The sequence below is a fragment of the Talpa europaea genome (genome assembly GCF_964194135.1).
Source record: "Talpa europaea genome assembly, chromosome: 4".
Lineage (NCBI taxonomy): Eukaryota > Metazoa > Chordata > Mammalia > Eulipotyphla > Talpidae > Talpa > Talpa europaea.
In genome coordinates, this window is record NC_140070.1 from 67,633,280 (window position 1) to 67,647,478 (window position 14,199).

Consider the following 14,199-nt stretch of genomic DNA (forward strand, 5'->3'; position numbering starts at 1 on the left):
CAGAAGCTCTTTAATTTGATGTAGTCCCAGCTGTTTATCTTTGCCTTCACTATCACTGCGTTGGGTGATGTGTCTCTAAAGATGTCTTTGATGTGCAAATCACGTAGTGTTTCGCCTATATTTCCTTCTATGTATTTTATGGTTTCAGGTCTTATGTCTAGTTCTTTAATCCATTTTGAGTTGATTTTTGTGTATGGTGTGAGGTAGTGGTCAAGCTTCATTCTTTTGCATGTAGCGACCCAGTTTTCCCAGCACCATTTATTGAACAAACTTTCTTTGCTCCAATGCATAGTCTTTGCTCCTTTGTCAAAGATTAGTTGACCATAAATCTGTGGGTTTATTTCTGGATTTTCTATTCGATTCCATTGGTCTGTATGTCTGTTCTTGTTCCAATACCATGCAGTTCTGATGATTATGGCTTTGTAGTATAGTTTGAAGTCTGGGAGTGTGATGCCTCCATTCCCTTCTTTTTTTTTCAGGAGAGCTTTGGCTATTCGGGGTTTTTTGTGATTCCATATGAATTTCATCAATAATTGTTCTATTTCTTTGAAGAATGACATTGAAATATTGATTGGAATAGCATTGAATCTGTAGATTGCTTTTGGTAGGATGGCCATTTTAATAATGTTTATTCTTCCAATCCATGAGCAGGGGATGTCTCTCCATTTCTTTCTGTCTTCTTCTATTTCTTTTAACAGTGTTTTATAGTTTTCTTTGTATAGGTCCTTTACCTCTTTTGTTAGATTTATTCCCAAATATTTGATTTTTTTTGTTTCAATAACAAAAGGGATGGTTTTTTTGATTTCTTCTTCTTCAGATTTATTGTGTGTAGGAAGGCTACTGACTTTTGCGCGTTGATTTTGTATCCTGCCACTTTACTGAACTGATTGATGACTTGAATTAGCTTTCCTGTGGAGTTTTTGGGGTTCTCTATGTATAATATCATATCGTCTGCAAATAGTGATAGTTTGACTTCTTCTTTTCCTATTTGGATTCCTTGGATGTCTTTCTCTTGTCTTATTGCCCTGGCTAGGACTTCCAGTATTATATTGAAAAGCAGTGGTGAGAGTGGACATCCTTGTCTTGTTCCAGATCTTAATGGAATTGCTTTCAGCTTTTCACCATTGAGGATGATACTGACTGTTGGCTTGTCATAGATGGCCTTTATGATGTTGAGGTATGTTCCTTGTATCCCAAGAATTTCAAGGGCTTTTATCATGAATGGGTTTTGCACTTTCTCGAAAGCTTTCTCAGCATCTATTGATATTATCATATGGTTTTTATATTTCTTTTTGTTGATGTGTTGGATAACGTTGATTGATTTTCGGATGTTAAACCATCCTTGTGTCCCTGGAATGAATCCTACTTGGTCATGGTGAATTATCTTATGGATACATTGTTGGATTCTGATAGCTAAAATTTTGTTGAGGATTTTTGCATCAGTGTTCATTAGGGAGATTGGCCTGTAGTTTTCCTTTTTTGTGTTGTCCTTGTTCGGTTTTGGTATTAGTGTAATGTTGGCTTCATAGAACGTGTTTGGTATTGTCCCTTCCTTCTCAATTTTTTGGAAGAGTTTGTGAAGGATAGGCACTAATTCATCTCTGAATGTTTGGTAGAATTCATTTGTAAATCCATCAGGTCCTGGGCTTTTGTTTTTGGGGAGGTTTTTGATTACCATTTCAATTTTGCTAATTGTAATTGGTCTGTTTAGGTGTTCTATTTCTTCTTTATCTAGCTTTGGGTGATTGTAGAGTTGTAGGAATTTGTCCATCTCTTCTAGGTTGTTAAACTTGTTTCCATATAACTGTTCATAGTAGTTACTGATTATTCTTTTGATTTCTGCTGTGTCTGTTGTGATTTCTCCTCTTTCATTGATGATCCTGTTTATTTGTGCTTTCTCCCTTTTTTCCTTTGTGAGCCTGGCTAGGGGTTTGTCTATTTTATTGATTTTTTCAAAGAACCAGCTCTTGGTTTCATTGATCTTTTGGATTGTTTTTTTAGTTTCAATTTCATTTATTTCTGCTTTGGTTTTTATTATTTCTTTTCTTCTACTGGTTTTGGGGTTTTTTTGTTGTTCTTTTTCTAGATCTTTGAGCTTCGAGATTAGGTTGTTTCTTTGCTTTCTTTCTTGTTTCTTGATGTGAGCTTCTATTGCTATATATTTTCCTCTTATTACTGCTTTTGCTGCATCCCATACATTTAGGATATTGGTGTCCTCCTTGTCGTTCAATTCAAAAATTTTTTTAATTTCTTCTTTGATCTCCTCATTAGTCCAGTGGTCTTCCAGTAGTGTGGTTTTTAATCTCCATGAGGTAGGAAAGTTCCTTGCCTTCTTTTTATGGTTTATTTCTATTTTGATGCCTTCATGGTCAGAAAAGATGGTTGATATGATTTCAATCTTGGTGTATCTGTTGATGTTTGTCTTGTGCCCCAGTATGTGATCGATCCTGGAGAATGATCCGTGTGCGCTTGAGAAAAATGTGTACTCCGTTTTTTTGGGGTTTAGTGTTCTATAGATGTCTGTTAAGCCCAATTGCTCTAGGTCCTTATTTAGAGCTTTGGTTTCTTTACTTATTTTTTGTCTTGTTGATCTATCCATTGTTGATAGTGGTGTGTTGAAGTCTCCCACTACGTATGTGTTTTCTCTGATGTCTGTTTTCAGAGAGGACAACAGTTGTCTGATATATTTTGGTGCTCCTTCGTTTGGTGAGTATATGTTAATGAGTGTTATTTCTTCTTGAAGTATTGTCCCCTTGATCATAATGTAGTGACCATTGGGGTCTCTTTTTATCTTTTTGAGTTTGAAATCTGTTTTATCTGATATAAGTATAGCTGTTCCTGCTTTCTTTTTTGGTCCATTTGCTTGTAGGATTGTTTTCCATCCTTTAACTTTGAGCCTATTTTTATCTTTTGTAGCTAAATGTGTTTCCTGGAGACAGCAAAAGGTTGGGTTTTGTTTCTTAATCCAGGCTGCAACTCTGTGTCTTTTTATTGAAGAGTTTAGTCCATTTACATTTAGAGTTAATATTGATATGTTAGCCTCTGTATTTGCCATTGTGTTTGTCTTTCCTTTGATTTTATTTATTTATTCTTTTAATAACTTTTTTTTTTTTTGGCCTTCTTTCATTTTTATTCGTCCCTCTGAGGTTCTGGCTTTAGGACTCCTTGTAGTATTTTTTGGAGTGGGGGTTTAGTTGCAATGAAATTCCGGAGTTTCTGTTTGTCTGGGAAGGTCCATATTCTTTCTTCAAAGAGGAAGGAGAGCTTTGCGGGATAGAGTATTCTTGGTTGGCATCTGTTTTCTTGGAGTCTGTTGACTATGTCCCTCCACTCTCTCCTTGCCCGTAGTTTTTCTTCGGAGAAGTCTGATGTCAGCCTCATTGGCTTTCTTTTGAATGTTATCTGTTTCTTCCCTCTTGCCAGCTTCATTATATTTTCCTTGTCCTGGATTCTTGGGAGCTTTACTATTATGTGTCTTGCTGTATTTTTCCTTTCGTCGTGGAAGTTTGGTGTTCTTCTTGCTTCTTGTATATCAATTTTCAGCTCCTTCTTCACATTTGGGAAGTTCTCTTCAATTATCTCCTTGAATATTTTCTCTGTTCCTACTTCTCTCTCCTCTCCTTCTGGTATTCCTATAACTCTTATATTTCCTTTCCTCATGGAGTCAGATAGTTCCCGAAGTCTTTCTTCATTCTTTTTCCTTCGTACTTCTCTTTCCTTTTCTGTTTTGATTCTTTTTATTTCTGTGTCTTCAAGAGTACTTATTCGTTCTTCCATTTCATCAATTCTGCTTTCATTGCTTTTCCCAGAATTCTTTAGTTCTTCCATTAATTCTTTGATCTCCTGCATTTCTTTTACTTCCCTCTTTAGGGACTCAATTTCATTCTTCTGATCGTTGATTATTTTTCCCTTATCATTGTTTTCCTTTATGACTTCTGTCAGTTTTTTAATCACGGCAATTTTAAATTCTCTTTCTGGAAGGCTCAGAAGTTCTTCCAAGTTACTGTCGTTGCAATCTGGGGGCTGGTTTTCTTTTTGTGGTGTGCTTTTTCTCTGGAGAGTTGCTAGGTTGCGTGTGGTTCTTCTCCTCCCTACTGTCTGTTTTCTAATTTGCCGTATGCATTGGGACACTGTGTTGTTGGGACTGGCCGGCATCTTGGGTGGGCTTCTCTGCTCCCCTCTGGTTCCTCCAGGAGTCATCTGTCAGTTTCAAGCAGTCTTTACTGGAGAAAGGTCCCTGTTCTAAAATGCCGATGTGGGGACACACTCCCCTTTGCGCCTGGTCTGCCCCGGCGGTGGGTTCCTGCTCCCCCTCTGGGCTTGGACTGCAGGCCAGAGGGGGTCTGGCGTGGGCGAACTTCCCCCGCTCACCTCTGGCTCCTGAGGAAGCCTTCTGCAGGTAGTCTTTACTGAAGAAATGTCCCTGTTCTAAAATGGTGATGTGGGACACACTCCCTGCGCGTCTGGTCTCAGGCACACTCTTCTGCGCGCCTTGTCTGCCCCGGCTGTGGGTGCTCGCTCTCCCTGTGGGCTCAGACTACTTGTTCGGAAGGGGCCCGGTGTGGGCTAACTCCCCAGCTAGCCACTAGCTCCTTCAGGAGCCTCTGCTGGCTTCAAGTCGGTAGGTGGCACCAGAGATCTCTCCTAGAGCCCTTGGGGAGCTGATTTTCCACCCCTTGGGACAGGGAGCAGAGCGGGGATGGTAGGGTACACCTCAACGGCTTTGGGGTGCTGTGTCTGCCTTGTGCCCCACCGTCGTGGGGAACCCACGCCCCTAATTTCGTGCCCCAGGTCTCAGTTCCAAAGCCCTCAGTTCCAGGACGCGGGCTGTAGCCCAGATCAGTGGCGCGGGAATGGCGCCTTTTGAATCCCGCTCCCCTGCCTGGGCGCCTGGTTCCTGCTCACTCAGGGAGGGCCTCTGCGCATCTCCCCGCAAGCCTAGGTCGCAGGATCAGGGACCTGGGCAGCTGCGATCCGATCCGGATCCGCGTTAGCTTTTCAATTGCACTGCTTTTCAGTGCGATCCGCGCCGATTTTCTGCTCAATCCCGATCTGCGTCTGCTTTTCCAGAGCGCCACTTTCTGCTCAAGCTTACCGGGCGGCCCAGGGCTGTGTGCTGGTGCTGGTCTCCTCCTGGGGGGCGGGGCTCTCTTTAATGGCGCCTGGAGCTCACCTCCGCGGCGGATCCTGCAGGGTTCTCCACAGCTCCCGTTCACGGGGTGTGGTGGCTGAAATAGCTCCTTTCCACTCACAGTCCCGCTTGCTGCATCCTTTGTTCTTGTTGGCCGTTTTGGTTTGTTGTTTCCCTCCTCTCTGCTGGTCGGAGAGTGCCGACTTTGTGGGTGGGGGAGGGGAGCAGGGTTCTGCGCTTTCCTCCCTTCTGGTCCTCTTTTATGGCAACTTTCTTCTTCGGGCAGTTTGCTGGAGTCACCGTTTATCTTCCGTGTCCCAGTTCTCACTGGGACCTGCCGCTTTTCCTCCCTATTAACTTTTTTTTAATGGGAGATCTTACTCGCAGCGTCTCCTCACCGCCATGTTGCTCCGCCCCCCAAGAATCCAAGTTTAATATGTGCCATTCTCACTGGTGTAAGATGGTGTCTCATGGTAGTTTTGTTTTCTTTTTTTTTACAGAGGCATGTTTTTATTTATTTATTTGTTTGTTTGTTTGTTTGTTTTTGTTTACGCATGCACTGGGTACAGTCAGAAGCGCGGGAGGGTGAGAAAATTCACCAGAGCCAGAGCGGGGAGCAGAGCAGGCAGAAGGACTGAAGTACACTGCTGAGGGGAGCAGCGGGCGGCAGGAGAGGTCTGCACGCCATGTGGGACCCTCGCCCGGGGCCGGGGAGCAGCTGGGGATCGAGAGGCCGCGGGCAGCTTCGCAACCCAGAGCTCAACCACTGCGCCACCGGTGAGGCCCTCATGGTAGTTTTGATTTGCATTTTCCTGATTACAAGTGATGTTGAACATTTTTTCAAATGCCTGTTGACCATTGCATTTCCTCTTCAGAGAAGTTTCTTTTTACATCTTCTGCCCATTTTTTGACATGATTATTTTCTTTGTTTTTGTTGAGTTTCATCAGATATTTGCAGATTTTTGCGAACAAATGTTGGCGAGGTTGTGGAGAAAAAGAAACTCTTCTGCACTGCTGGTGGGAGTGCAAACTGGTCCAACCACTATGGAGAGCTGTGTGGAGATTTCTGGACCTACTAAACATAGAGCTTCCATATGATCCAGCAATTCCACTCATAGGTATTTACCCAAAGGACACAGATACATCAGTTCCAAGAGTATCTGCACCCCTATGTTTATAGCAGCACTATTTACAATAGCTAAGCTATGGAAACAACCCAAATGCCCAAAAATGGATGACTGGATCAAGATGATGTGGTACATATACACCATGGAATATTACTCAGCATTCAAAAAGATAAACACATGCCATTTGCAGCAACATGGATGGCGCTGAGAGGGATCATGCTCAGCGAAATAAGCCAGAAAGAAAAAGAAAAATACCAGATGGTCTCACTCACAGCAGGAATCCAGAAAACTTAAACATGGGACCAGGAAAATGAATAACTATAAGAAAGTGAAAATCAAAATCAACAAACAACTATGAACCAGAGACACTCTATGGGGGGTGGAGCAGGGAGGGGAGGGATTGGGGTCAGAATAAGGGGGTTGCAATTGTATGGGGAATATAAAATTAAAATTAAAATTAAAAAAATAAAGCTATGAAAAGAGAAAAAAAAAGAATCCAAGTTTATATTCTGTCAGAATTCAACCACTTGTTTTCAGTTGAATTATTTTATTTTTTAAAGATTTATTTTATTTATTTATACAAACACTAGGTAGAGTCAGAAGTGCGTGAGGGTGAGAGAATTCACCAGAGCCAGAGTGGGGAACAGAACAGGCAGGATTGATGAAGTACACTGCTGAGGGGAGCGGCGGGCGGCAGGAGAGGTCTGCACACCATGTGGGACCCTCACCCGGCGCTGCAAAGTCTGCGGGCAGCCTAGCAACTCAGCACTCAACCGCTGTGCCACCGGGAAGACCCTGAATTATTTTATTTTTTAAATCAGGTAACATAGGTTTGTGTTATAGATGTATAAGATCCTCCCTTTAGGTGTTGTTATTATACTACACCCATCAGCAAAGTACCCACAGTCCCAGTCCATCCCTCTAGTCCATGTTCTCTCTTTCTACTTGAGAACTTAATCATTTTGAGCTGTGGGTTTGTAGTAACTAATGTGTAGGTTCATTGTAAGAGTGACAATTATAATTATTTTAATTTTTCCAATCACTGGGAAATTAATGTATCCCAAGTTTTTAGTTTATATAGTGCAATACAAGATATATATTTTTCATGATTAATTTGAGAGAAACAATATGTGAATATATTCAAGGTGGTGGCTCTGTTGTTAGGGGAACCAATTAAGCCTGCACTATTCCAATTGTGCAGACTGAATACTCAAATCACCATTTGATCATGCAGAATATTACACAAACAACATGGTTCAAAAATGTGCACTGCTCCTCAATTAGTTAACAAACATAATCTGAGGAAGAATTAAGCTGTCGCAGGGGTAGGGGAGAGAGAGAGAGAATAATATTTCAACAAATGTCAAAATCAGTAAAGTAAAAAAAAATTCATTTTGGATACATTTCAGAAGAAGTTACAAGAACATGTCACCTATCAAAATCAAAACACTGAGCTGTCACAGAAATTTCACAAGACAAATTAGAGCTGCCAAAATCTTCTTGAAATTCCAGCCACTTCAAGGTTGAATATAGTCTTGTCTTGCTCTGTTTCTTTGCTTAACAACAGCTAAAATATAGATGGAAATTATAAACATAAAGTCAGACTATTCTCTAGATACTATCATATATTTTATACCATTAAAAAGTTATCTTCAAATAAGTATTCATAATATAATGCAAAAATTATAATTGGAAATATCATCTAATATATCATATCCTGATAATGCTAAGTGTGTCTGTTTGCCATTTTAGAATATTATATTTGCTAAATTTATATATACATATTCTCTATAGTGATATGACCATATAGAAGTGAGTGTGCTGTCTGTAGAAGGTTTCATATTTATAGTTAAGAAATGCCATTTTCTTCAGAGTCAAGCTGGATGACATCTTCATGTCTATTTACTTTCCAGTGGCTATTCCAATGGCTACTACGTGTAAATCACTATAAAACATAGTGCATGAGAGGCCTCCCTAGTGGCACAAGGAGTTAGGATGCAGCACTATGAAGCTATCCACAGCCACTATAGCACACAAGTTCGATCTCTGAACAGGGAAATACCCACATGGCACAGCAGACCTCTCCTGTCTTGCCTGCTGCTCCCCTCAGCAGTGTATTTCAGTAGGTCCGCCTGTTCTGCTCCCCACTCTGTCTCTAATGAATCCTCTCACTGCCCCAACACTTCTGGCTTGTTCCCCAGTTCTAGTATGCATAAATAAATAAATATTAAAAAAACATACTGCTTGAGTTAAAAATATACAGTCGCATCTCCATTGTTCAACACAGTGAAAAGGGCAAAAATAGGAAAGTTAGGCCACCTGTAGATATAATTGTTTTGTAATTAATGGAAGCAAGTAACTATGAAGGTTTAAAGAAGTTTAAAAACTAGCCCTTGAAAGTTCATTAAGTTCATTATAGAACTGAAGCCTTCAGATTGGGAGGGGTGAGGGATGCATGAGAACCAAGAGGGGAGGAAGAACATTGGACTGTATATGGGTGATTTGACTGGGTGCACTACAGTGGTGATACTTCAGGGGGGTCTTACACTTCCAAATAACCAATGTAAGCCAATGTTTGTTTGTTTGTTTTAAAGATTTATTTATTTAGGGCCTCTCTGGTGGCGTAGCAGTTGAGCACTGGGTTGTGAAGCTGCCCTCAGCCTCTGCAGCACTGATTTGATTCCCAGCCACCAGATGAGGGTCCCACATGGTGTGCAGACTTCTGCCGCCTGCTGCTCCCTTCAGCAGTGTATCTCGTCAGTCTGCCTGTTCTGTTCCCCGCTCTGGCTCTGGTGAATTCTCTCACCCTCCCACACTTCTGTCTGTACCCAGTGCTTGTATAAATAAATAAATAAATTTAAAAAAAAGATTTATTTATTTATACAAGAACCAGGGTACAGGCCAGATGCATGGGAAAGTGAGAGGATTCACCAGAGACAGATTGGGGAACAGAACAGGCAGACTGACGAAATACGCTGCTGAGGGGAACAGCAGGTGAGACAGGAGAGGTCTGCCATACCATGTGGCTGGGGACAAACCCACGCTGCAGAGGCTATGGACAGTTTCACAGTGAGGTGCTCAACTGCCTGAGCCACCAGAGAGGCCCCGTAAGCCAATGTTAACTCAATTAAAAAAAAAAAAAAGATTAAATGGTAGAAAATACTCCTCTGTATAGTATGGGAGTGAAAATCATTACACAGAAAGCACTAGGTCTTAAGAATGAGAATTATTTCCGTAGAATTTCCTGAATAAGGAATACCTAGCAAATGGATTATTTTTTTTGACAGTTCATGGGGCAAAAGAAGTTTCAGATTTATCTTATTAATAGCCAGAATTATAGTTGGAAACTGAAAATTGGGAGAACCAAAATCAAAGGAGATAAAAGGCAAAAGATGAAAGAATGGCTGAAGAAAAATAAAGCAAAAATGCATCTTCAATTTCAATATTTGGCATTGATTTTTATTTGGGATGGAACTTATTTTCAGGAAGTACTGAGGACAACCAGGCTTTCTGTTTTGAAAAACAAGGAATGCACATGTACACACACAAACCTTCAAAAGATATACTGCTCGGCAACACACAGATTTTTAAAATTACACAAGACATGATTGCTTTTCTATGCTGATGAAAATGCTTCATAACAAAATAATATTTTATGTATTATTGATCTTTTGATGAAAGTTCATTGGTTGTGTGTGTGTGTGTGTGTCTATACACGCACACATGGTAATGGGATTTGCCCTGGATTGGAGATATAAGGTGATTACTGAGGTAAGCTACATTAAGATAATTGCCCCTTTTTATTCAGCTTTAGAAAGAAACTCCAATCTTCTGAACTCAAAATTTTGATTTTTCAGCAGATTAATAAATTACTCTGTCATACACATATACATGCACATTAATTTTAACCTTAAAATTGAGTAGACCTTGCTAAATTTGACACAAATCAGCAGGCAATTTTAACTTTCAAAAGAAGGAGCAAAAATGTCCAAACTTTTTTATATAACTGCATTAAAACAGTGTGACAATACTGGTCTGTCTTTACCCTAACGGTTAGCTCAATATTTTTTTTTTATTTTTATATTCCCCATACAATTCCAACCCCCTTATTTTGACCCCAAGCTCTCCTTTCCCCATCCCTTCATAGTGTGTCTCTGGTCCGTAGTTGTTTGTTGATTTTGATTTTTTCTTTCTTATAGTTATTCTTTTTCCTGGTCCCTTATTTAAGTTGTCTAGATTCCTGCTATGAGTGAGACCATCTGGTATTTTTCTTTTTCTTTCTGGCTTATTTCGCTAAGCATGATCCCTTCCAGCTACATCCATGTTGCTGCAAATTACATGTGTTTATCTTTTTGAATGCTGAGTAATATTCCATGGTATATATGTACCACATCTTCTTGATCCAGTCATCTATTTTTGGGCATTTGGGTTGTTTCCAAAGCTGAGCTATTGTAAATAGTGCTGCTATAAACATAGGGGTGCAGGTGCTCTTTGGAATTGATGTTTATGTGTCCTTCGGGAAAATACCTAGAAGTGGAATTGCTGGATTATGTGGAAACTCTATCTTTAGTAGGTTGAAGAATCTCCACACTGCTCTCCATAGTGGTTGGACCAGTTTGCACTCCCACTAGCAGTACAGGAGAGTTCCTCTCCACATCCTCGCCAACATTTGTTGTTGCTATTTTTTTTAATTTTTTTTTTAATATGTGTCATTTTCACTGGTGTGAGATGGTATCTTAGTGTAGTTTTGATTTGCATTTCTCTGATTACAAGTGACACCGAATATTTTTTCATATGCCTGTTGGCCATTTGCATTTCCTCCTTGGAGAAGTTTCTTTTTAGCTCTTCTGCCCATTTTATGACTGGATTATTTTCGTTGTTTTTGTTGAGTCTCATCAGCTCTTTGTAGATTTTTGTGATCAGTCCTTTATCATTAGTATTTTGTGAAAAAATTTTCTCCCTGTTGGTGGGGTTTCTCTTTGTTTTGGTTATTGTATCTTTTACTATGCAAAAGCTCTTTAATTTGATGGAGTCCCAACTGTTTATCTTTGCCTTCACTATCACTGCTTTGGGTGATGTGTCTCTAAAGATGTCTTTGAGGTGCATGTCATGTATTGTTTTGCCTATATTTCCTTCTATATATTTTATGGTTTCAGGTCTTATGTCTAGTTCTTTAATCCATTTTGAGTTGTTGTTGTTTTTTGGTTTTTTTTAAGATTTATTTATTTATTTATACAAGCACTGGGTACAGTGAGAAGAGGGGGAGTGTGAGAGAATTTACCAGAGCCAGATTTGGGAGCAGAGCAGGCAGAGGGACCGAAGTACACTGCTGAGGGGAGCAGTGGGCTGCAGGAGAGGTCTGCGCACCATATGGGACCCTCCTCCGGTGGCCGGGGAGCTGCCGGGGATCGAACCAGCGCTGCAGAGACTGCGGGCAGCTTCGCAACCCAGTGTTCAACCTCTGCACCACCAGGGAGGCCCTTGAGTTGTTTTTTGTACATGGCGTGAGGTAGTAGTCAAGCTTCATTCTTTTGCATGTAGCGACTCAGTTTTCCAGCACCATTTCTTGAACAAACTTTATTTGCTCCAGTGAATATTATTTGCTCTTTTGTCAAAGATTAGTTAACCATAAATCTGTGGGTTTATTTCTGCATTTTCTATTTGGTTCCATTGGTCCGTGTATCTGTTCTTGTTCCAATATCATGCAGTTTTGATTATTATTGCTTTGTAGTATAATTTGAAATCTGGGAGCGTGATGCCTCCATTTCCTTCTTTTTTTTTCAGGAGGGTTTTGGCTATTCGTGGTTTTTGGTGGTTCCATATAAATTTCCTCATTATTTTTTTTCTATTTCTTTGAAAAATGACATTGAAATTTTAATTGGAATAGCATTGAATCTGTAGATTGCTTTTGGTAGGATGGCCATTTTCATAATGTTAATTCTTCTGATCCATGAGCAGGGGATGTCTTTCCATTTCTTTGTATCTACTTCTATTTCTTTTAACAGTGTTTTATAGTTTTCTTTGTATAGGTCCCCAAAAACTCCACAAAAAACTAATTAAACTAATCAATCAGTTTAGTAAAGGGGCAGGATACAAAATCAACACACAATAATAAGTAGCCTTCCTATACACAAACAATAAATCTGAAGAAGACAAAATCAAGAAAACCAATCCTTTTATTATTGAAACAGAAAAATCAAATACTTGGGAATAAACCTAACAAAAGAAGTAAAGGACCTATAACTCAATATTTTGATTAAAAAAAATATATAAGGGCCTCCCCTGGTGGCACAGTGGTTGAGCTCTGGGCTGCGAAGCTGCCTGTAGCCTCTGCAGCACCAGTTCGATCCCCGGCCACCAGCAAGGGTCCCATATGTCCTGACGACCTCTCCTGCTGTGCTCGCTGCTCCCCTCAGCAGTGTACTTCGTCAGTCTGCCTATTCCTCGCTCTGGATCTGGTGAACTCTCTCACCCTCCTGCACTTCTGACTGTACCTAGTGCTTGTATAAATAATAATTTAAAAAAACAAACTCTAATTAAAAAAATAAAAAAAACACAAAGAACATTGTTTTTTATCAAAAGGTTTAAATTATGCCTCATTTTATATTTTCTCTTACGTTGTTATTTGAGATATTGTAACGGAGTGATTCCCACGAAAAGGGGAGGATCCAGGTACCCTGTACTACCCAAGGAAGTGTGGAGCTGAGTGGGGAGAAGAAGAAGCTGGAGGGGAGACTGAAGAAGAGAGGGAAGATAGAGCCAGAAGGAGGCCTGGAGGAGGCACCTGGAGCAGAGGGACATGTGAACTGGTTAAAACAGATGTGGGTGAGACCCAGGAGGAGGTTAATAATGGCAGCTTGGTGCTGATTTTGCTCTTTTCCTCCCAGACCTGTCTGGTTGTTTGTGCCCCTTTCCTATGGGTCTCCCCCAGAAGGTGCCTTAGACTTGTGGCAGGCTTTCAGGAATCAGTGGCCCTGCTGTGGGCCAACCCTGTTTGCCTGGGCATTCACACAGAGGGAATGGTTAACTTCAGGTGCTTGATTTGGAAACTATAATTGTTTCCCTTCTCTTTATTGTATATTAATTTTATTAAAAGTTCCTTTCCATTAAGGTTCTTACACAGTAGAGTATATTCTGTCTTGATTCGGCAAATGCCAGAATCTATTTACATAGGGCAGGTTTGGGAGTTCTAAGGTGTCCCTCATCCTGCCCTGTAACAATATATTCACTACTAGATACTTTGTATTCCTAATAATGTAATATTGCTGATACTATATTTATACTCTACTGATATTTACAAAGAGCTCTATGACCTTAGGAAGAGTTATGTAAGTTTCTTGATCTCAGGTTTCCTGTATTTTAAAAAATAGTAATGTTCTTTAAATGAATAGTTCCATGTCTCATCCATAATTCTGAATGTCTTCATTTTACCTTCTTTTATGGAAAAAAATGTTAATCTTTGTTGCTCTTTTAAGTAACTGATTATGCTATTTATATATTTTGATGATTAAAATAATGATCAGAGACTAAATTTGCAAATGCAAGAATACATGTCTTAATTCTCTCCTTCTGGTTATGGGAGTGTACTGGGCTATACCCACTGAGGTTCACGCCAGCCCTTGAGGCTATGGTGGGTATATTCTGCCTATGAGGAACTAGATTTTCACTTCAGAGTGGTTTTAGCAACTCCCACAGTTGCTGGATAATGCTGGTGCCTCATGCAGGCCAAGAGCACTGGGAGAGCAACTGCCCAAAAAGTAGCTCAACTAGCATGGAGCCAACTCCTTTCTTTATTCAGAAAAAAAAAAGTGAATTAATAGATATATAGATAAATAAATAAATACTAATGTCATAAATTTTCAGTAACAGAATCCTTTCCCCCTAAGACATTTTGGTGGCACTAAAAAGAGAGGAAAGTGCTTTTAAAAAACTGAGGCCAGG